A 23,938-nucleotide genomic window follows, 5' to 3' on the forward strand; every position below is an offset into this window, starting at 1 on the left:
GGGAGAAGTCAAGAGGAGGGAGACAGGTGCGACACTGCCACAGTGCCCCCTTCAGGTCTGGAGGAGCGAGTCGACGGTGTTGTCCCGGGGGTCCTTCCAGAGAGTCCCAGGACGCAGCGGCTGGATGGGAGGTGCTGGAGACGCAACCCTGGAGCCGGCTGACACGCCCGCAGCCTACCAAAGCGGGGCGGAGGGGACAGAAACGCCAGGACGCCACCGGAAAGTGTGTGCGATGGGCATTTATGTCTGTTCGCGAGACCCCATGGGAAGCCTTTGCGTCCGGAGGCTCAAGCCTAGTGTCGAGGATAGCAGCGGATGTTCCGCGGAAGGGCGGGGACGGAGAGGCCCCTTCCAGGTCTCAGGGGTACGCAGTGGGCTGGTGTTTAGGGGAAGGGGAAGAGGTCCCATAATTACCTGTGCAGGGGTCAGAAATTTTAACTTGGCTCTCCAGGCACTGCGGTGACATGGAAGGGTATCTGGCTTTAATCACCTTTATTTAAGTATATTTTACATACAATCAAACACACTGGTTTTAAACGTACAGCCTGATGCATTTTGACAGGCATGTGTGTACACCCAGCAGTCACATACCAGTATGCCCAATGCCAAAAAGTTCCCTTATGCTACTTTATATTTAACCCCCGCCTCCCGCCCACCCCTGACCCTGGATGATCAGCCATCTAGAGTTGCTTTCTGCAACTCTAGAGTTCTGTCCACTGCCTTTTATCGGACTGAAGGAAAATAGGGCAAATCCAAAGGTAGGGGAGGCCCCTTAGTGTGCTGGTGCCTAGTTACAGGTATAGGAATCTTGGATCTGAGTTAGGGCACTCACCTGGGGCTGGAGAGGAGCTTACAGATTAGGGATGGAACTGGTGAGTCCGGTGGGGTATGCAGGAGAGAGCGGAGGGATGCCCAAGCCTGGTAGCAGTTGTGGTGCCACTCATGGGGGCACAGGGCAAAGAAAAGGGAACAGCCTCGAGGGAAGCTGGGGAAGACCGTGCGGGTGGAGCCCTCTGTCTCTATGGGAAACTCCAACAGAGGTCAGACATAGGAGTCATCAGCGGATAGGGAGGGCATCGCGGAGCCTTCCTCCAGGGAGGAGGAGACTAACACAGGCCCTGGGAACAGCCACACGAACAAGGGTGAGAGAGAGGCAGACAGAAGTTATCAGAGGGATAAAAGGAGGGCAGGAGGGTCTGTGATGAGAGGGGAGGAGCAGGTTCCAAGGAGGAACCGTCAGTGATCTCAGGGGGCAGAGAGATGGGTACACAATTACAAAGAACTGAAAGGAGTCGGTAGATTGTGGTCGTTGGTGACCTGGGCCAGAAGAGCCCCACAGTTGGACTGGGATCTGGGTAGAACTGACGAAAAGAAGCAGGAGGGGCAGAAAAGCAGAGCCAGTTACTTTATACTCTTCTTGATAGAGCTCAGTCAGAAACAGAAGAGATCAGAACACGGCCTGAAGACAATGGTGAAGCATGAGTATTCTTTTTCTTTTTTTTTTTTTCCTGTAGGCTCCCTGCCCAGTGTAGAGCCCAGCAAGGGGCTTGAACTCACAAGCCTGAGGTTGAGACCTGAACTGAGATCAAAAGTTAGATGCTTACCCGACTGAGCCACCCAGGCGCCCCGAAAGAGAGTTATTTTTTAAGATGGAAAGAGTTTGTGCCTGTTGGTAACTTTCAGAGAAGGAATCATAAGAGCTGGAGGGATTAAAACTAGAAGGAAGAGGAAAGCAAGATCTCAGGGAGAACATAAAGGGGACGACCAAAGGCAGAGCTGGGAGGAGGTTCCTGGCTGCCTTGGAGGTGGTGGGGAAGGAGGAAAAGGGGAGTGATGTGGAGGTGAAGATGTCTGTAGGAGGGCAAACAGGGATTCGGAGCTTTGAGGAGAGGATGTGGAAAAACCGGAGTGAGAAATGATGGAAAGAAGCAGACCGGAAACTCAGATAGCATGTCAAACAGAGCCAAAGGCCCAGTTGAAGTTGGAGATCCTACTCCTGGAAGAGCCCTGATCTGTGTGTTTTGGGGTCCATGTCCAGCACCATCCCGAAGCCTGGGTCTTGCAGTGCGAAAGACAGGTAGTAGGGATTTGTAGGGTGGATGCGGCAGAAGGACAAGGGAATAGAAATGTTGAAGGTACTGGCATGGGAAGGGATACATCAGCGTGGGAAGGGTTACATCACAGGAGCTGGGCTAAGTGGGTGGGTCTTGAATTGGGTCAAAAGAGAGAGGTGAAGGGAGCAGGTGTCGAGGGCATCTGAGGCTTATAAACCAGGAAAGAAGAGCTGATTTGAGAGGAGCGGTAGCTCCTGGGGAGGCTGACTTTGTCTGCTCGTTGTCAACGTCGTCTATGAGTCAGGCAGAGGATAGGGTGAAGAAGAGGACTGGGAGCAAGGGGCCCAGGTACTGAGAATGGGGTGGAGGAGCCACGCAGGACAGCAGTGAGGGGACGGAGGGCAGAGTGTGGACCAAAGACCCTCTGGGAGGAAGGGTTTTTGCCTGTAGGACATGAGACAGTGCCATCTTTGCCTTCTGTCCTAGTGAGGAACATTCCTATGTCACATGCCTCTCCGGGGCAAGAGCAAGGCTGACCTCGACCCTGTATCCTAGAGACCATGGCTTCACGAGCAGGGATTATCGTGGTGAGGGGGTTCCTGCACCCTTCTGCTCAGCCCAGCTCTGGTGCCTGAAGACAGACAGCCCAGGATGAGCAAGAGGTTAGGGGACCTGTGCTGGAACATTCCAGCGTCCCTCGCTATGCTCCATGCATTCTCTAAAGCAGGTTATTTTTCCAGCTGTAGAGGAATGGCTTCAGAAAGGTTCCCTGAGAGCACCCTTTCTACATTGCACTTGGCCTCCTTTTCACACACACGTGTCTTGTTTAGGCGTTTGAACGATCCCGAGAGGGTGGTTCTCAAACCCTTAGCACAATTCTGAACATCGGAGAAGCTCACAAAAACCGAAGTATCTTAGTAACTGCGTTGGTAGAAGACGACCCGACCTATTGGATGGTGGAGTCTCTGTCCCTCCTGGTGTGTTTGAAGACAGGCTGGAGCTCAGGGTACCACATGGCCGTCCTCCCTTTGTGGACTCCAGCAAGCTGTGACGTCCCCAAAACACATGGCCGCCAAGGATTTTGGACAAGGGGTCATGGATCTGTGCAACCCTCCCTTCTAGGTGACAAAGACACTGAGTCTGAGGGGCGCCTGGCCGGCTTAGTCCATCGAGCTTGCGACTCTAGATCTAGGGTTTGGGTGCAGAGAGGACTTAAAAAATAAAATCTTTTAAGAGAAAAATCGGAGAATAAATTATACCCTCCAGATTGGCACAGAACTTTGCTCCTCATTGGCCGTCAAGTGGCAGGCCAGCGGATGTGTTATTCACAACAGGAAGTTGATATGATTCGTTTTGGTTTTTAGAAATTGCAACTGGTGAAGTAGGGGAGCTGGGTTGGTGGGGCCAAGCTCGGTGCAAGGTCAAAACCAAAAGCCTTTATCCTTTGGCCTGCTTCTGGTTGCTTCCCCAGTTGCTCTCCTGTCCTGGGAGGGGGGTCCCCCCATCCCCCATCGATCCCGTTGGCAGCAGAGCTTGGCCCCCTGGCAGCCCGAGATGGTCCCCATCTCCCTTCATGTCACCCCTCCTGCAGACTCTCAAGCCTTTCTTGACTACATTACTCACCAGCAGTGACTACGTTACTTACTATATTACTCACCTTGAGGCCACCGGCCACCCCATCGTCCTGAAAACAGGGCCCTAGCTTGTCTGACCTTATTCTCCCTTGTCCTCCCTCTCCCCATGTGGCTTTACTGCTCTGGCTCTGTTCTGGCCCCAAGAGCTCCCCAGCTCCTCCAGCAGCGGTCCTGAGGAGCTAGACTTCAAGCTCACCTCCCAACCCCCAGTTCATCCCTGGGCCATGCTGTGCCACTCCCAGATTTCTGTTGAGTGTCACCTTCCTCCCTAAGCCTGATTCCTGTGACTAAATGCCTGCCAGGCCCTGGGCTAACCCCAGTTCCATCTGTGGAGATGAGCCTAACTTCTTGGCAAACCGAAGCAATGGATAGGCCATATGTGTGATACCTTCTTTTTTGTTTATTTTACCGTCGCTATTGGCAAATTAAGCCACTCCTCTCCTGTTACCTGGAGTTGAGGACCTGTGCTTTACAGATGAGTCCGTCATTGGTCTGGACAAAGTACTTAACAAGCTAACGGGGTCAGGGCGGAAATAGTAAGGCAAATTAAGGAGTCCCCGTAATCGAAGAGAGGAAGTGTCATGGGGAAGGAGAGAGCAGTCTGGCCTATGGTGCATGTGAGGGCTTTCCCTTCCCTTGATCTTTCCCCAAAGGAAAAGTGTTGATCATCTCAGTAACAGGCTATGGTGTGGTTGGCTTGCCGGTGACTTGGGGTCGCCTTGGTTTTCAGGCAGTATTCACGGGACCTGCAGTGTGCCAGGACTCAAGCAGCCTTGTTCACTCGTACCTTCTTGGGGGACGGGAAGTCTCAGCAACACATCTGGGCGAGAAACCGATCAGGGGAGAGGATGCTGCTGAGAAACGGAGAAGTGGGTTAGGCTGGGAGCCGGGGACAGAACCAGGAAGGAAGGAGCCCCGAGGGCGGCCGCATCCCTCAGTGTCCAGTGGGGGGCAGTGGTGTTCAGACAGTCACGGGAGACGTCCCTGCAGGAAGGGCCCTCCCACCCTCGGGGAGCCAGCCGGACTCCCAGCATTGCGGGGGAGTGGCGGGTGCCTCTCGGTGCCTGTTGCTCAATCGACACTTCCTTTGGGGAGACAACCCAGGCACGGAAGTGCTCGCCAGGAACTTCCAACCCCAGCTGAATCTGTTAAGGACAAGGAGCACCTCTCCAGTGCTGCAGTGAGCCCAGAGCTGAGTGTGAGAGCAAAGGGGAAGGGATGGGGCGAGTGGGCGAGTCGTGAGAGCTGAAGGCTTTCCTGGAGGCCCTGCAGTGGGGACCAAGAGGCGCCCTGTGGAGCTGGGCAGGTCTAGGCGCTCCCTCCCTCCGGGGTGGGTGGGGCCAGGGCTCAGAGGTCGGGACAGAACAATAGAAGGTGTGACTGTATAAAATGCCAAGACTCCCCGGGAGTGTCCGTGGGAGGAGCCCGGGGCGGCCCCAGGGGCCCACCTTCTGCACTCTCTGAGCCTGTAGTCCGAAGTCCTGGGAGCGGCCCGGGGACAGCAGGATGACCTGCAGGCTGGGAGTGGCAAAGGTAGAGAGGTTCTCTAAGGGATGAAACTCCTTCCCAGGAGCCAGGCTGAAGGGGCTCCAAGACTACAGATAGTGTGAGATCTGTAACCCAGTTACAGTTAAGGGTTAACGGGCCCCCGGGTCAGCTCTGGGTGTCCCAGGTGCATCCCAGTCCAAGAACGCTGACACTGCCCTTCCATTGGGTAGGTAATGATCTCTTTCTCTCTCTAAGTAGGCTCCACGCCCAACGGTGGGGCTTGAACTTGCTACCCTGAGATCAAGAGCAGCCAGCCAAGCAGAATGAAAACATCTCACAAAACAACAGGGTAGAAAAGCCTTCCCCCCAACCCTGGGTGTTGAAAGGCAATGACTGACTGAGCCCTGGGGTTGGGGAAGACCACCCTCAATGTTAAATTCTCTGGGGGAAGCTGGGTCAGGCGGGGTCAGACCTGCCCAGGCCCTCTGCTGGCTGCTCTAGAGGTGGAGGCCAAAGGCGGGTCCTCAAGATCTCCAGGATCCTGGCTGGTCAGTAGCATCTGAAATTGACTGGAATGAAATGCAAACCCAAGTAGCTGGGAAGAAAAGGTCAGAATTTTAGCCCTGTGTGCTCCCCTTGCTGGCCCGAGTCCCATCACTGCTCAGGTTCCCCTGCACTGCCCAAGGCCCAGAGAATGGCCCCATTGTCCGTGAGACAAACAGAAATAGCAGCATCTTCTGTTCTCTGCCTTAGGGAGATTCACTTGAAACCCCGAAGTCCCAGATGTGGGGGACAATGGAGGTTGTTGTTGCAAATTCGGGAGCCTGGAACAGATGAGAGGCAGGTATTGGGAAAGTGGCCAGTGTGGTGGGCTGGGCTGCCGGGAGAGCCACCACGTTAACCCAGTTAGCAAGCACTGGCAGGAGTTTGTTAATCACCAAAGAAGGGCGGTGGATAAAGGGGACGACCAGCTGGTGGGGGTGGAGGGGCCCCCCCAGAGGCCAGGAGGGGGACCAGCGCTGGAAAGAAAGGACGGGGAGTTATTTCTAGGCTGGTAAATGTTATTTTTATCATTTTAAAAATGTTCTGGGTTTTTTTTTTTGTTTTTTTTTTTGTTTTTTTGCCTAACCATGCCCTGGAGCATTTGGATGAACTGTGTTTGCATTAATTAATAAATCAGATGACATCTCCACTCGGCAGCGAGCTGTGCCTCGGAGACTGTCTGGGTGGCCCGGGAAATGGTGGCCGCGGCCTCCTGACTGATCCCAGCTGTTGCGTCTGTCTGTCCTCAGTCCTTCCGTCCCGTCAGTCCACACTCTTGAGCGCCTACTGCTACTCACTGCCGTTTTGTGAGGAATGAGCCTGGAAAAGGCAGCGTCTGGACTCAGGGCTGGCTCTAATGAGGGGTGTGTATAATCCAGTCACACAATCATGCTGAGCAGGCAAGGCCTCAGTTCACTGCAGCTGGGATTCTGAAAAAGCTGACAGGGGTGCTGGAGTTCAAGGACAAAGGTCAGATGATGATAGATGGAAGGGCCAGGCTTTTGGATGTAGAGGGTGTGAGCAAAGGCACAGAGATGAGCTGTCGGGGAGCAAGTGCAGCCCTTCCCCAGGGGGAGGTCAGGGTACCTGGAGTTTAGTGAGCTTAGCAGCAGAGTCACCCAGAATGGCCACTTGGGAGAGAGTGTGCTGAAGTGGGTAGTGACCACTGGCGTCACGGCGGGCAACATACTCCTGTCCCATTTCACCCCTTCTTGACTGTGTCTTGTTTTAGAGGATCTTCGCATGGGGCTGCAGGATGCAGGGCACTGATAACCGAAGCCTTTACCACAGTGAGGGGGACGAAAGAGACATCCCCCCGCCCCCGCCCCCCGGGGGCAGAGCTCCAGAGGGACAGACTGAGAAGATAAGCTCAGGCCCAGGAGAAGTTGTGCCTGTCCTGTTCCCTTCCTGGTGCAGATCTGGGAGCCGTGTCCCTCAGCTCCCTGCTCTCACTCGGGCACACTCTCCCCCGTTCCCAACCCACCCAGCCTTCCTTCCAATCCCCGCCAAAGAGGAAAGGGATGAAGTGTGCAAAGGTGAGTGTAGAATGTTCCTGCTTGTGATCAGGTGCAAGGCGGGGGGTATCCGGTTGCTCAGGCTCCTTTGCTGGCCTTTGTGCTCTCTCCAGGATGCAGGGGTTGGGCAGCAGGTGCTGACCTTCATGACCAGCGTGATGATCTCTGGAGGAACTACCACCCACCACAGTTAGTAGGAAGATTTCTGTGTCCCCAGAGACCTCTCAGGCCCATGTGTCGACACGGCATGGCTAAGTTTTAGTACGCAGGGGGTCAGGGCTGGGAAACATGTCCGTCTTGGCTTCTAGACCTTTCTTCCAGGGACGAATCACCAGCATGTCCCAGGTGTAGACTCCCTCCTCCCATTGGGGTTTGATGGCGGGCCTCCCAGGCTGCTGGTGGGCCTCTGTCCCTCCACGCAGGGCCTGCACAGAACAGGTCCACAGAGCCCTCTGTAGCCGAGCACGCAGTACCTGCTGCTCTCTGAGCAGTGGCCCCAAGTCACTCCTGCTGCTTCTCTGGTTTCAGAAGTGCCCTGTGATGAGCACTGGGTCCAGGTCCCCTGAGCTGCAGGGTTGGGGGCTAAGGTGATGGCCACCTTCTCCCTCACTCCCTGCTCTCACCTGCCACCACATGGCCCCCAATGCCGCTGGGGTTGGAGGCTTGACCCCCGCTGTCAGGCCATTTGGAGGGCAACTTGGAGCAGGGTGCGGGGCCTCCTTCAGGGGTGAGCGGTCACCTGAGCTGGGCAGGAAGAGACTGACAGGGCAGAGGTGGGACAGCTGCTTTGGAAGGGCAAGGAAATGTGGCCATGCCATGGTACAGCACCCAGAGAGCTTCACAATGTCCTCTGGAGAACACTGGCCCATCTCCCAGCCGTCTGGCGCCCCGAGACCTGGGTGCAGCCCTCGGCAGGCCCTGACCGCTGCAAGCAGAAACAGGCCTCTGAATGCCTCCTCCCTTCCTGACCATCATCACTGCTGTGTCATCCCCCGCCCCCTGCAGTTCCAGGGGGCCAGCGCCTTCACCTCTCCTGGGGCTGGATGCAGGGGCCAAGGTGCTCGAGGGACAGAAACGAGCCCCTGTGGCCTCTCCCACGTCAGGGAAATCTTGCAGCTGGCCTGAGCCTGCGGAGCCTTGTCTCGCCGACTTGGAAACTTTCGGATCAAGGGTGTTGGTGAAGCAAAGTTTTGGCAAGAACCTTGGTGACGGCTGCCAGAAGGAGGCAGAAGGGAGATAATTAGACCTGGTAATCGGTTGGCTTTCTGCTTCCTTACAGGGCAGCAGGGACTGTGGATGAGAGGGGAACACACAGAAGAAAGTTCTCCAGGACCAAGGCTGAGCCGTCCCCATCAGGGCCCGCCATCCTGTCCCATCTTGCCTGGCACATGTGTCTGGTGTGACCAGTTCCTCCGTATCCCCCTCCCACCCCCCAAGCCCTGCTCACCCATGTCCTGGCCAAGCCTGGGACCAGACAGCTTAGGGCTTCGAATCTGCGGGGTCCTTTGTAGCGGGATTTCCCCAAGGGCTTGAGTGAAGGGTTCTGTCTCCGGGCAGAGCTGCCTCATCATTTCCCCCAGAGAAGTTTGCTCTTGGGGTGGTTTCCAGGCCCCTGTCCCTCCGGACCAGATGGCTCATATTAGATCTCAGTGTGCAACTTGCTGCCCTTTGTGGGAGCATGTTCTGGATTTGTCCCAGCCTGAGCAGCTGATTCACCAGGACCTTCTGGGAAGGCCTCCCCGTTTGATTACACCTCAGCTCGTCAGCATAGAAGCTGCACGTCCCATTTCCAGCTTTTGTGGGGAGCGCGTTGCTTCTAGGCCCAGATGCAGAAGTGTGTACCCCGGGGACCAAAGTCAGACCTTGGGCTGGGGCTACGGGAGCCCTGCGTTAGGTCTGCAGACCTGGTACTGCTTTCTGAGGGGCTGGTCGCTCAGAGTCTGGCAGAGGCCAGACCGTTTGAGGTTTTGTTTTCTTTAGGATTTGTCTGTGTATTTTGGAAAGTGAGAACATGAAAGCATGAGTGGGAAGGGCAGAGGGAGAGGGAGAGAGAATTCCAAGCAGATTCCGCACTGAGCGTGGAGTCCCGTGTGGGGTTCAGTCTCACAACCCCGAGATCATGACCTGAGCCGAAACCAAGAGTCTGACGCTTAGCCGACTGGGCCACCCAGGCACCCCAGAGGGTGGACTGTTCTGTGGCTGTTTCGTGTCTTGGGAAAAGCAGAGGAGGGAGTTCCTGCCAGGGTAGAGCTGGAAAGCCTCGGGTCAGTGGAGCAGCCTTCTGCGGCCTCCCTCCTTCCCAGTGTCTGATGCTTACTCACCCTGCTGAGCACATACAGGGTGCTAGACACAGTGCCTTCGAGGGACCCCCACCCTTTGGACCTGGGAGCAAGACGGCCCCTGCGTCCTTTGGGGAAATCACTCAGCCCCCACAGGCATCTGGTTTTTCCTGCGCAGAGCGAGAACAGGCTACCTTCCTTCCTGCTTTGTGAGGACCCGGCTGGCTAACAGATGCCAAGTGCCCCGCCCCGGGGCTAGGAGCAGTGAGGCTGGTGTACAGCAGAGAGGTTTAGGAGGATGGGTGGGAGGAAGGGTTTGAGAGGCGTCCTGGATCCTAGGGCTGGATGTGTGTGGCCAGGAGCGCTGGCTCTGAGTCTGGGGTCCCCTTCTGTGCCTATTTAACCTTAAACAGTTACAGCCTTGGCTGGTTCCTTTGTCAAGTGGAGATTGTGTTCTCCCTTGCAGCCTCAGTGGGAGAGAGCAAGAAGAAAGCAACACTATCCACTGTGTTCCAGATGCAGTCGCAGGCCGACAATAGGAAAGAATGGATATAAAAAACCATCACCTTGTCACCTGCGCAGTGCAACCCCCAGTTAACTGTGACTTTCAGCTCTGCCGCGCTCCTGGCCACAGCACCCCCGCTCCCAGCAGGGGCGATGGAGGTGGTCTGCTCAGGCTTCAGACCCTCAGTACCCTGGGGATTCACTGCATTTCCCTGCTGTTTTGGCAGATTACTAAAGCCTCTGGCCCCCTTAGGAGGCTGTTGATTGTCTCAGTGGAGGGTCTGGGACCCCCAAGGAGCAGGGAGAGCCTTGTGGAGCCTCGTGGGGGAGGGGACTTGGGAATGGGGTGCTCACAGAGGTTGAGGGAACACTCCCCAGAGCAGCCCCTTGGGGTGGCAGGACCCCCTTGCCCTGTACACAGCCAGCTTGTGTAGGGGGAGGGGGAAGAGGTGGGGGGGGGTGGGAAGGCCCAAGCGTCAGTCCGCTGCTTGCTCACCCTCATGGGCTGCCTTAGCGCGTCCCAGAGAAGCTTCTTGGCACCGTGTGGAGCTTGCCGCTGGGTTCCAGACCAGCCGGCCTGGCAACAATGTGGGGGAGGAGGAAGTCTGCTGCAGAGCCCTGTTCGGGGAGCCGGGCCAACGCTAATGGGATCACCGGCCTCGGCCCCGAGGTCCTGGCGAGGTCAGCCAGGATGTTGTGAAATGACATTTCGAAGACCCCACCGCAGAGAGTCAGAGAGCGTGTGGGTGGACTTGGCGGTAGAGAGAGGACCCTTCGGGAAGTTGTCGGTTGCCCTGGCACTTGGTTAGACTCTCTGCAGAACAGAAGCTCGGGCCAGGCCAGCCCTGGGCAGCTGTGGACGGGATGAACGGTCCCTGGGCAGGACGGTGGGGGTGGTGCAGGCTTGGACCCACTGCTGGGGCCAGATTAATATGAGCTCCATAGGGGAGAAAAAAGAGGGGTGCCTGGGGGCTCAGTTGGTGAAACGTCTGCCTCCAGCTCAGGTCATGATCTCGGGGTCTGGGGATCGAGTCCCACATCGGGCTCCCTGCTCAGTGGGGAGCCTGCTTCTCCCTCTCCTGCTGCTCCCCCGCTTGTGCTCCTCCTTCTCAAAAAAATAAAATCTTAAAAAAAAAATTAAAAAGCTGCAAAGTACTTTCTAGGTGGGAGGAATTGCTGCCAGACACCAGATCGAAGGCCCAGAGGGTAAGAGTTGTTGTGTGTCTGCTTTGGGGGCTGACTCTGGCCCCGCAAGCTAGCACTTCCCCTGTACTGAGAGGGGATCGTGTGGGGAACGAGCGTACCCTTTCTCCTTGGTGGCCTGGGTCCCAGGGAAAAGGAGCTTGCAAAGGTCAGGAGGGTTCCCCTGTGGTCTTAGGACAGCTCCAAGGCTCCCCAGTGCAGGACGGTGGCGGGGGTGGGGGGGCGGGGGCGGGGGCCTCGTTTTCCGCAGGATTTGTGTTTATAACCCGATAGTTTCTTTACCTTTTATCTAACAAGAGTGAGTAATCTATTGGGGAGATTTAACGAAAACCAGACATTACCTCACTGGTGTCTTATCCAAGGCCGCTCCTGTGACTTGGGGTCTTTTCCCGTGTTAAGCAGGCTGGGGAGAACTCCATAGACTTCCGCCGAGTCAAGGGAATCGCAGAACACACATGTTTGAGAAGCCCTGTTTTGGTATTTGTACTCAAGCCCTTCTCTCCACCGCCCCCCTCCCCGTAAACATCTGTTTTTTTCATTCTGGAAACATGGCAAAGGGATTCAGCCCAGCCTACCCCACGTAGTGAGCAGTCTCAGGGGCTTCTCTGGCTCCCCTCTTCCTGGAGGGGTATGAAGAGTTTCCTGCGTGAGCTCACAACGGCCTCCTCCTCAGGCGTGGGAAAATAATAGCAGCAGGCAGACCCCTCTCCGAGGTCGATGGCTCTCTCTCTCTCTCTCTCTCTTTTTATTTATTTATTTTTTATTTATTTATTTTTTAAGATTTTATTTATTTATCAGAGAGAGAGAGGGAGAGAGAGCGAGCACAGGCAGACAGAATGGCAGGCAGAGGCAGAGGCAGAAGCAGGCTCCCTGCTGAGCTAGGAGCCCGATGTGGGACTCGATCCCAGGACGCTGGGATCATGACCTGAGCCGAAGGCAGCTGCCCAACCAATTGAGCCACCCAGGCGTCCCTCTCTCTCTCTTTTTAACGGTTTTTATTTGAGAGCGAGCATGAGCAGGGGGAGCGGCAGAGGGAGAGGGAGAAGCCGACTCCATGCCGAACAGGGAGCCCGATGCGGGATTCGATCCCAGGATCCTGAGATCATGACCTGAGTTGAAGGCAGACGCTTCATTGACTGAGCCCCCCCAGGCACCCCCGAGAGTTACTTTCTAACAGAAGTGTCAGACAAATAGCGACTCAAGTGGCCCGCGTGTCCCTTCAGGTGTAGAAAGGCTGCTGCTTCTCGGAAAAGGAGAGTCTGATGGGTCCGAGACGGAATTCCCCCCGGGGTTGTCCTCACATAGAAGGACAGCTCTCGTCACTGCAGGCTGGGCAATGGGACATCTGTGTCTGGCAGCAAAAAATTTAAAGTCCAGTAAAAAAGGTCCACATACCCACAATCGCTATGTAGTAGGTGATACGAAGAGTAAGTGTTAACAGGTGTCATTGTGGTTTGATCACTGCCAACCATCTGCTGCTCTGCTGATGGCACTGACATATGTGGGAGGGACAGGACCTACAGTCTGGGACTGACGTGAAAATACGTTAGTGGTGGGGCGCCCGGCCGGCTCAGTCAGAGCAGCGAAGAACTCTTCATCTCGGGGTCGTGAGTTTGAGCCCCAAGTTGGGTGTGGAGATGACTTAAAGATAACATTTTTTAAAAAGATTTTATTTATTTACTTATTTTACAAAAAGAGACACAGTGAGAGAGGGAACACAAGCAGGGGGAGTGGGGGAGGGAGAAGCAGGCTTCCCGCCAAGCAGGGAGCTGGATTCGGGGCTTGATCCTGGGACCCTGGGATCATGACCTGAGTGGAAGGCAGAGAGTTAACCGACTGAGCCACCCCGGCGCCCCTCGAGGTAAAATCTTTAAGAAAATAATAAATATGTTAGCAGAAACGTAAGAAAAAGAAAAGAGGTAAACACCTGAGACAAAACCTTTTAACACTAGAGTCTGGGTGATGGATAATATGGTTTCATTTTACAGTTTTCTCAACTTGTGTGGTAGATTGAACATGTTCATAATTAGAAGAAAAATTAAAGACACTGTGACTAGTGTTAAAAGACAAACCACAGACGGGAGAAGATATTTAGAACACATGTAACTGACAAGGGATTTCTACCCGAAATGTATAAACAACTCCCACAAAATAGTTAAAAAAGAAAAAAACAAAAAAAACAAACCTTCCAACACATAGGAAAAAAGACATAGATTATAAAAAGCAATTTCAGGGGCCCCTGGGTGGCTCAGTTGGTTAAGCATCTGACTCTTGATTTTGGCTTGGGTCCTGGTTTGAAAGTCGTGAGACTGAGCCCTCCCTTGGGCTCCTTGCTATGCATGAAGCCTGCTTAAGATTCTCCCTCTCCCACTGCCCTCCCCCACCTCTCTCTTTCCAAAAAAAAAAAAAAAAAGTAAACAAATAAAATTTTAAAATAAGTAGACAAACCAGTTTCATTCCCCAAAGGAGAAACTTGAATGGCCAATGTCTCGCCTCCTAGGTAATCCGGAAAATACCAAGTAGAGAATAAGACAGTAATGGCCATAGATGGGCAGGCATTTGAAAGTCTGGCAATATCAAGTATGGGGGAGATGTAGAGTTTAAAACATATATTTAGGAAGCGACTTGGCAGTGTCTGTTAGAAACCTGTATGTCTTACAACCTAGGAGTCTACTTCTCAGTGTACAACCCTCAAAAAAATCTTGGGTGGGGTCCCTGGAGGGCTCAGTAGGAAGTGTGGGCAGCTCGTGATCTCAGGGTTGTGAGTTTGAGTCCCACGTTGGGTATAGAGATTACTAAGAATAAAGAAATAAAAAAGTCTTGGGCTGGTACCCTATACAGATTTGATCACACAGTAGATGCCCATTACTGTGTTGTTTGGAATAGCTGAAACCCCCCAAAATGGGGAAATAATTAATGACATAGTCATATATGGACATACTATATAGACATCAAGATAAATACAATACATACTAATATATATGTATAATTATGGTTGAATTTCCCAAACATAATATGAATATTGAATGAAATAAAAGAAAATTATGAAGGGATATGTATGTTATTATACCATGTGTATAAACAGTTTAAAATCCCTACATAATATTTTTGGGTCTCTATATATGACAGGGTGCCTGGGTGGCTCAGTGGGTTAAAGTCTCTGCCTTCAGCTCAGGTCATGATCCCAGGGTCCTGGGATCAAGCCCCACATGGGGCTCTCTGCTCAGTAAGGAGCCTGCTTCCCTTCCTCTTTCTCTGTCTGCCTCTCTGCCTGCTTGTGATCTCTATCAGATAAATAAATAAAATCTTTTAAAAAATAATTAGAAGGGCCACAAAGCAAAAGGATGGTAGAGCTTATCTCCAGGGAAGGAAAGAAGAGAATGGGAATGACCTCAGATTTATCTGTAATGTTTGTTCTTTCTTGAGGGAACAATGTTTTTAGAAGAATCCAAAGCAAATGCCTGGGAAGAGCGACATTTGCATGTCTGACTAGTAGGGACAGGGTGATTAGGCAGACCTAGCTGTATTGTGTGCTTCATGGATACTGTGTTTCTTACAAACTGAGGGTTCAAGGCTTCCAGGGAGGAAGTCGTTGCAGTTGGGGAGCAAAGAACAGTAGAGCTGGAATCAGGAGTGGAGCCTGAAGACGGGACCGATGGGCAGCAATCCATGGTGAAACCTGAACGGAGACACAAGAGTGGTTTCTTGAGATGGGACGTTCTCCTGGTGACCATGCCATGAAGATAGCTGACATGACAGTGAAGGATTTAGAACATTCCAGAAACTGAGTTGATAAGGTCAGTCAGATGACTGACCCCAATTCTGGACGAAGTTCTCCCATGGGTCCAATGGTATCAACAGCACAGCACGTTAGAGAGAAATCTTTCAAGAAAGATCCAGTGATGCCAGAAACCTCATTGTTGTTATATTAAGAAATCGCCATAGCCCCTTACCCCCTACCTTCAGCGCCTACCACCCTGGCCAGTTGGCAGCCACCAACCTGGAGGTGAGGCCCTCCAGCAACAAAAAGATTGCCACTCCCCGAAAACTCAGATGATGGCTACCGTTTGTAAGCAATCAAGTATCTTTTGATTAAGGGATGTCCATTAAAAAAATTTTTTTTAGTACGTTGTTCCTTAGACATAATGCTATTGCACACCTACCGGACTCCAGGGTCCTGGGGACGTACCCTTTCTATGCACAGGGAAACCAGTGCATTTGCAGGACTGGCTTTGTTGATTCCCCTTTGCAGTGGCGCCCACCCACAGCTCAGGCAGTGGATGGATACGTTGTTTTCTGTACCACTCTGCATGCTTCAAATACTTGGTAGCTTAGAAAACAATTTCTTCAGGGGGCACCTGGGTGGCTCAGAAGGTTAAGCCTCTTCCTTCAACTCGGGTTGTGATCTCAGGGTCCTGGGATCGAGCCCCACATGGGGCTTTGTGCTCAGCAGGGAGCCTGCTTCCTCCTCTCTCTCTGCCTGCCTCTCTGCCTGCTTGTGATCTCTGTCAAATATATAAATAAAATGTTAGAAAAAAAAAATAAAACAATTTTTTCAGGTTCCCTTCTGCTTCTCAACTTTTCCCAGAACCCGGACTCCATTTTCTCCTCTGTGCCCTCCAGGAGTCCCCTATTTTCACATTTTAATGTCTCTGAAATCAGGATGCATTTCACAATCAATGCAAGTTTTTTTGTTTTGTTTTGTTTTCCCTGGGTGGTTTACAAAAATAAAGTGCTTCCTATAGAGATGGTGTCTGTAACTGGATGAAATAAGGTACAGGGGAAGGTCATGTAAAATACGGATGGGGCACCTGGGTGGTACAGTCAGTTAAGCGTCTGACTCTTGGTTTTGGCTCAGGTTGAGACCTCAGGGTTGTGAAAGCAACCCCTCCCTGCATGGGGCTCAGCGCTCAGCCGGTGTCTGCTCGAGATTCCTGCTTGTGCACTCTCTCTCTAAAATAAATAAATCTTTAAAAAATGCATATAAAATGCAAGTAAATAGCTCTTATTATTTGATATAAATATTAATAACCAGTGTTAAAAAATCAGATCCTGGAATACTAGGCAGGCCCACTTCGATCTCTCATCTCTTATTTTTCTTTTCCTTTTTTTTTTAATTTAAAAAATTTTATTTTTTTCCAAGATTTTAAAAAAAATCTTTTAAAAAATTAATTATTTTAGTAACATATAATGTATTATTTGCCCCAGGGTTAACAGGTCTGTGAGGCTTACACACTTCACAGCACTCACCATAGCACATACCATCCCCAAGGTCCATAACCCAACCACCCTCTCCATAATCCTCTCTTCTTTTTTTAAGTAAGCTCGATGCCCCTTGTGGGGCTTTAATTCGGGGTGTGGAGATCCAGTTACACGCCCTGCTGACAAAGCCAGGCAGGGTACCCAGAGGCAGGCACACTTAGAGAGCAGTGGTCCAGTACATTCTCTCCCGGAAGCAGCACCATGTACTTGTCTTATCTGTCCTGCCAAAGTTTGTGAAGAAGAGGGCAGAGACCCAGAGGGAGATGGAGCTTAGTATTCTCTGCACGAAGGTAATAATGAGTGGACATGAAGCCCTGCGAGCAGGAAGTGTGAGCCAGAAGTTTCTATAGAGGCAGCGGCTGATTGATGGCGCGGAGAGAACACATGGAGGCTTAGGAATTGAGCCTGGGGCTCCCGGCCTCAGTCCTGGGGAGACGGCCGCCCTCTGATCTCACCTCCGGGACCTCTGGCCACCAGGAGGGGAAAGGCTGGCTCATCAGACTGTCCCCCCAGACGCGTGTTGTGACAATAGGAGTTGCCTAAGAGTTTGGTCTGGAATTCATTGTTTATCTTTTTGTCCTTTCCTGATCTGAGTTCCACTTGCCTCTGCATCTCTCCCCGCGAGGAATCTGGCGGTCCGGACTCGCCCATCTTTTGGTGCTCCCGCCTCAGACCACTCTTCAGGGAGGAGAGGACCCCAACTTAGGTGGCTGTGCCTTACCCATCCCCTTATACCTGCCTTGCCCATGCCGTCTGAGGGCCTGAGATGGCAAATGCTCTGTGAGGACAACCTGGCTGGGGGTGGGGGGGTGGGGGCTCCTCTGAAAATGATTAGCTGTGATCGTTGTAAAAGCAAGGAGCTCTGTAACCAGAAAGGCAGAGCAGAGAGGTGTCTGCACACATGTGCACGCACACGCACACAGGATGAGTTTTCTTAGCGATTCGTTACACGCTCTTCTCCTAGCGGGAGCGCTCGCTGTCACACACAGGGCGGTGGCCAGCTCGGTCCCTGGACGCTTGCCTGAGCTAGGGGCTGGCTGCAGAGGACTGTTCCTGCTTATGGAAGCGGCAAGGGAATGATGGGTTCCTTCCCAGGAGCTGGTGTGCGTGCGGGGGGGCGAGGAGAAGCGTGTGTTGGTACAGGAAGGGCTGAGGTTCGGGATCCGAGCCGCTCTGGGTTTGCAGTCTCCTCTCCCTCCAGCAGCCTGGTGGAGGCAGGTCAGGGAGTACAATTTTGAGCGCTCTGAGAGGGCCCGGCAGCTGCTAGAACTATCAGCTGCCCGTGGGAGGCCAAGGGGACCAAAGCCCCCGGTCAAGGCTGTGCTGACCGAGGAGGCCGCTCTGACTGCTGCCTTTGCTGCGTCACGCCTGGGGGATCTGTCTCTGCCAAAACCACACAGAGAGGAAGCTGCTGAGACAAAGAGGTAACCGTGGAGCCAACTTCTATTTTCAGCCTGCGCTTGACCCTGGCGAGTGACCTTGAGCAGGTCACTCACTCTTTCGGGGTAATTATATGGGATTCCTTCCAGGTCCAGGAACTCCTGCGAAAATGGATAAGTTGAGATTTTTAAAGGACCCTGAGATGTCAGAAGAGATAAACAATGTCTGGGGCCAGTTTTCTGGGCTGTCCTTGAAGTCTGGATCTCCACGCACTGGCCATGTTCTCTCTTCACTCAATGACCAAGTGTTAGACATGCTTAAGATCAGTGATGGGGGGCGCCTGGGTGGCTCAATAGGTAATGCGCCTGCCTTCAGCTCAGGTCATGATCTCAGGGTCCTGGGATCGAGCCCCTCGTCGGGCTCTCTGCTTGGCGGGGAATCTGCTTCTCCTTCACCTCTCCTTCTCCCCGACTTGTGCGCTCTCTCTCTCAAATAAATAAAGAAAATCTTAAAAAAAAAAAAAAGATTAGCGATTAAAATAGCTAACATTGATTAAATATTGATTACATGCTGGCACTTTAGTTTAATACTCACAGCAACCTAATGAGGGACAGCTGAAGAAACGGAAGTCCAGAGAAGTTAAGTAACTTTCCTCAGATCACACAGTCAATTAGTCACAGCCAGTATCTGACTCTGGCTTCCTGAGCCCAGTGTCTGCCCTTAACCATGACACTGGAGCATTCTTAATAACCAGGCAATTTGTCTTTAGCTGTACGTTCTGCACTGAGCTGTGTGGCGTGAGGTTCAGAACTGTACAAATAGGAGACAGGCAAAGGCTGGGTTCTAAAGTGGGGATACTGAGGGGCACTTGACTGGCTCAGTCAATGGAGCATAGACTCCTGATTTCGGGGCCCTGAGCTCAAACCTCACTTGAGGCACAGAGCTTACTTAAAACAAAAAATCAGAGGCAGAGCAGAGAGAAGAAAATAAAGAGGAAGGGAAAAAAAGCACACTTGAAATAACAGCAATTATTGGCAATTTGCAACTGATTACTTCGTTGTTAATTGCTACTCGTCAATCAGTACTCTTTGGAAGACTGATAAATTGTTTAAAATGCAAAATAATGTAGATTTTCGTCTTGGTAGGAACTGGATATGCAGTTAGAGGAAGCAAGCTTGGACACAATGTCTAAAATACCCCTCCTTGTATTAGCTTGGGCTGCCTTCTGGCGTGGGGGGCTCTGGCCAGAGCCGGAGGTTTGACGCCTGGACCTGGAGTCTGATGAAGCCCGAGGACCCCTGGTCTGCAGACGCCAATGGACATGGCTTGAGAAGAGGTGTGGGACTTCTAGGCTATAAACAGCCTAACTCCCAGTGATGTAGGAGAGACATTAGGGTTCGAAGCTGAAGGCCAAGAAAGAGTTTGAGACATCTTTGGTGCAGAAAGGTGGTCTTATTAAAGCACAGGGACGGGACCCATGGGCAGAAAGAGTTGTACTGGGGTCATGAAGAGGTGGTTAGGGAGAGCAGAAGTCTCTAAGGAATTTGGATGCAAGGTTTCCAGGACCTTGTGGGGCTAGCTGTCGTTCAGAAAAGGTAATTTATTTCTGTCTAGTAAAACCCTAGTCATAAGACCCTTCAGATGTGTATCGGTGGGTCATATGCTTGGGGATGATTACTAACACGTATCTTGGGGGGGCAGAGATAAAGGAAGTCTCCAGAGGACATTTTATATGTTAAAGTAGACTCATAAGATCCTGGGGGTGGGGCTAAGATTGCCTTTTGCCCTTAGCGAAGAATTAACATCGAGGCAGCTGAGCTCCTAGAGGAAGGTCACTCTGCCTGCCTCAAGGACTTGACAGTGGGGTCTAGGCAGTAAGGAAATTTAACAATTTTTCTTCTGCCTTTGTTTCCCACATCATAGCCCACCTGGAGTTTGGAAGCTAACCCACCCTGGGAAGGATAACGTGTAAGCATTTGTTGCCGACACTTCAAAGGGGTCCCAGGGTGAGTGGGCAGGGATGTCACTCCCTTGGCTCCAGGGGCTCCTGATGGCAGTGGGGTCCCTGCATGGGAGGCAAGTTTTTCTGAACATCAGTAGCTTTCGCTTAAGAAAACTCTGGCTCCAGTGGCGAGTGGGGGTGGGGTGGGCTGGAGGGGTGGGGAGGAATTTCATCTTGTTGGTTCTTTTTGTTCTTGGCTGAGATTCCCATGAAGATCCTGCAGGCATTCTGTCCTCCATGTCCGAACATCCCAGGCTTGGTCCTCCCCAGACCGGGACTCATCTTGTCTCCGTACCCATGTAAGCTGCACACCTGGGGGCTTCGAGGTGCCTGCAGACCACCTCTGGCAGGGGGTGGGGGGGTTGGGGAGGAGTTTCAGGTCCGCAGCTCTTCAGAAAGGACTGGAAGGAGGGGTGGAGAGACTCCGAGCCTTGAAATCTGATCTGTGGTTGTTTTTCCTCTAAACCTGAAGGGATCCCCGCCCAGCACCTGGCCCAGGGCACCCTTCCAGTCCCGCAGTGACCCAGGAGGGGGCTTTGTGCCCCTCCAGTGTCCGTCCCTTGCTCCAGAAGCTCTGCTGGCCTGATCTGGAGCTGGCCCGGGTCTCGTGACCACCTGCCTGCAGCCCTGGGAGCCTGCCACGTCCACGGCTGAGCCCCCGTAGTCGGTTTCCCCATTCACTTCCCACGGATTCCCACCGGGCTATGCACACAGGGCACCTGGAACGAGTGCTGCTGACGGGGCATGCGGTGAGGTGGGGAGGCAGTTTCAAATCCAGTGTTATGGGGAGAGTGCCGGAATCCTCACCCTGACCCTGAATTTCTCTGATGCCTGTTAAGAAGCCTGGATGTGCACAGCTACCCTCCCAGTGCCTGACCCTGTCGCCACGGGTCACAGTCCCCGGAACAAAGAGGAGGGCTTGTGGGGGCGCCTTGGTGTGAGGCTTTGGCCTCATCCAGCTTGCCACAGGATCTCTTTCTTGTCATCCCCCCAACCCCTACCCCTCCTGACTCTCTGGTCACCCACCTTCTATCTGGTGGGAGCAGCCTCTCCCCTGCATTAAAGCCTGAGGCTGAGCTAAAGCTTTTGACCGTGACCTCATCTTGGGATTCCAGCGGCTTCAGTCGGGACAGTGTAGTGAACCAATGACTTTCTCAGAGTTCTTTGTTCCTGACGAGCACAGAGGCCCATGTTTACTGTGATCTTCTCGTGCGCTGAGATAATACGCCAAGCACTTCCTGTGTATTATCTCATTTAATCCTCACCCTGCTTCCAGAGGGACATTCGGTTATTGCCCCAGTTTTACAGAGGAGTTGATTGAGAAGGGGAGTAACTTGTCTAAGATCGTACAGCAGTACGCGGTGGAGCTGAAAGTCTGACAACCACCCCGGTGCTGGTCTGGAGCTCTGACCATCTCTTGTATGGGCTCGCGTTCCCTTGACTTGGATGAGAGCCTTTACATTGTCCCAAATCTGTGTCTTGTGTGCATTGAGCTAGCACAGGGGTCAACAAACTTTGGCATATGGGCCAAATCTAGTTGTGGCCTGGTTTTTCACAATTTTAAAAAACAGATTTATTTCACACACACTAGAATATGAGCAGGTTTTTGGGAGAGGGGATGGAAGGGGGAGAGGAAGCAGGCCCCCCACTGAGCAGGGGGCCCGATGCGGGGCTCGATCCCAGGACCCTGAGATCATGACCCAAGCCAAAGGCAGACGCTTAACTGACTGAGCCAGCCAGGCACCCAGTGGTTTTTCATACCTTTAAAGGGTGGTTAACACACACACACACTGAATGCTACACTAAACATGGTTCAGATGGCAATAGTTTTTTCCTGCTGGGCCTTTGAATGCTTTAAAAAAATTTTAGTGAAAACATAACAGAATTTACCATCTTAACCATCTTTAAGCATACGGTTCCGTAGTGTGGTGTTTTCATGTTGTTATAAAATGGGGCTCCAGGATTTTTGTGTCTTATGAAAACTGAGACTCTATACACATCACATGACGATTCTCAGTCTCTCCCCAGTCCCTGGCAACCACCGTTCTATCTGTTTCTAGAAATCTACTTTAGAGGTCTCACTCCTATGAGTGGAATCCACTGTGTTTGCCTTTTTGTGATGGGCTTATCTCCCTGAGCACGACGTCCTTGTGGTTCTTCCCAGTTCCAACGCACATAACACATGATGGGAAAGGATCATCTTCCTTTTTTTTTTTTTTTTAAAGATTTATTTATTTATTTGACAGAGAGAGATTACAAGTAGGCAGAGAGGCAGGCAGAGAGAAGGAGGAAGCAGGCTCCCTGCTGAGCAGAGAGCCTGATGCGGGACTCGATCCCAGGACCCTGAGATCATGACCTGAGCTGAAGGCAGCGGCTTAACCCACTGAGCCACCCAGGCACCCAGGATCATCTTCCTTTTGAGGCCTGAGTAATATTCCATTGTGTGTAGCGAGTACCTTGTGCCCATCGATCCACTGGTGGACATGTGGCTTATTTCCACCTCTTGGCTGCTGTGAGTATCGCTGTTCAGAATGTGGGTGTGCAGACATCTCTCTGAGATCATGCTTCTGTCCTTTTGGATGTGGATTAACTTTTTGAAGAACCACCACATGGTTTTCCACAGTGGCCGCCACCATTTCAGAACCCAGCCTACAGTGCTTGAGAGTTCAACTTCTCCACATCCTCGCCAGAACTCACGGTTTACTATTTTTTTGTTTGTTTGTTTCCTTTTGGTTGGGATCCTCCTAGTGGGTGTGTGAGGTGATACCTCACTGTGGTTTTTTATTTCTGTTTCTCTGATAATTAGTGATAGTGACTATATCCGTGTTTGCCATGTATACCATCTTAGGAGAAATGTCATCTATGCAAGTCCTTGGCCTCTTTTTTAATTGGGTTCTTTGATTTTTTATGTTGTTGAGTTGTGGGAGCTCTTTACATAGTCTGGACCCTAAACCGTCATCAAACAAGTGACTTGCAAATGTTCTCTCTCATTTCAAAGCTTGCTTTTTAAATCTGCCGATGGTGTCCTTTGACGTACAAAAGTTTTAAAGTGTGATGTGGTCGCATTTGTGTACTTCTGTTCTTGTCGCCAGTGCTCTTGGTGTCATGTCCAAGAAATCTTTACAAACCCAACCTCTTGAAGCTTTTCTCTGTGTTTTCTTCCAGGGGCTTTATAGTTTGGGATCTTATGTTTAGGTTTTAAATCTATTTTGAGTTAATTTCTGTATAGCGTAAGGTAAGGGTCCACTTTGATTCTTTGGCATGCGGATGTACAGATACTGGGGCCAATCTTTTCCCTTGGCGGGAAGAGATGGTAAATCTTACGTTATGTGTACTTTAACACAATTTTTTTTAAAAGTGAAGATGAAGAAGAAGAGGGAGGAGAAGAAGGGGCAACAGAGATGACATCTGGCCTGTAAATCCTAAACTATTTGCTATTTGGGACCTGGCCCTTTCCAGAGAAGCTGGTACCCCACAGCATCCTTCTGACCCCCCAACGTTGTGTTACATTCTGACCGTATCCATAGTAAGCCCCGGCATGGTCTCTGACTCTCTTTGAACCAGGTCTCTTCCAAGAGTGCACTTCTCAATTCAACACTCAGTGAATCCATCCTGTGCATGAAGACGGGGATCCGAGTGGGGATTGGAAGATCCTTGGCTGAACCTTCGGGTCTGAGGAAACCTTGGGCCAGCTGCCCGGCAGGCGGGCCCGTGGCCTGCTTCCTCACTTTCCTGGCTGTGAAGGGAGGATGAGCAATTCTGGCCTCAGAATGGAGAAAAACGAAAGAGGGGAATCTGACCAGGGTTCCTGAGAAGCTGGCAGGGAGTTCTGAGACTTCTTCGAAGGAAGAACCAGTGTGAATCCCAGACAACACGAGAGTCTTCGCAAGTCCCAGAGCTCCCGGTCTTAAGCTCAGGGAAATACCCCTTCTCTTGAAGTCACACCAGACGTGTGAATGCAGGGCCAACATCTAATCTAACGTCTTTCGTGTCTCAGTTCTCTACCCGGGGGGTGAACTCCCTGACACCGGGTCTGGAGCTCCTGTTTCCCTAGAACCTTCTCTGAGCATCTGGT

General features: G+C 52.0%; 1 long non-coding RNA gene across 7 annotated transcripts; it reads left to right on the top strand.

Annotated features, from left to right (window-relative positions):
* The first annotated feature begins 7 nt into the window (after positions 1-7).
* On the top strand, positions 8-8,760 carry LOC116576647. 7 transcript variants are annotated; one of them, XR_004280239.1, is made up of 8 exons: positions 8-1,471; positions 2,541-2,716; positions 4,419-4,557; positions 5,435-6,020; positions 6,469-6,582; positions 6,951-7,254; positions 7,347-7,494; positions 8,513-8,760. It is a non-coding gene; the product is annotated as an uncharacterized LOC116576647 (long non-coding RNA). The 7 variants fall into 7 exon arrangements; XR_004280234.1 differs by lacking the exon at positions 8-1,471 and having other exon boundaries at positions 1,598-2,716; positions 5,435-5,784; positions 5,930-6,020; XR_004280236.1 differs by lacking the exon at positions 8-1,471 and having other exon boundaries at positions 1,598-2,716; positions 6,469-6,688.
* Positions 8,761-23,938: the final 15,178 nt, after the last annotated feature.

The sequence above is a fragment of the Mustela erminea genome, chromosome 17 (assembly GCF_009829155.1).
Source record: "Mustela erminea isolate mMusErm1 chromosome 17, mMusErm1.Pri, whole genome shotgun sequence".
NCBI classification, from domain to species: Eukaryota; Metazoa; Chordata; class Mammalia; order Carnivora; family Mustelidae; genus Mustela; species Mustela erminea.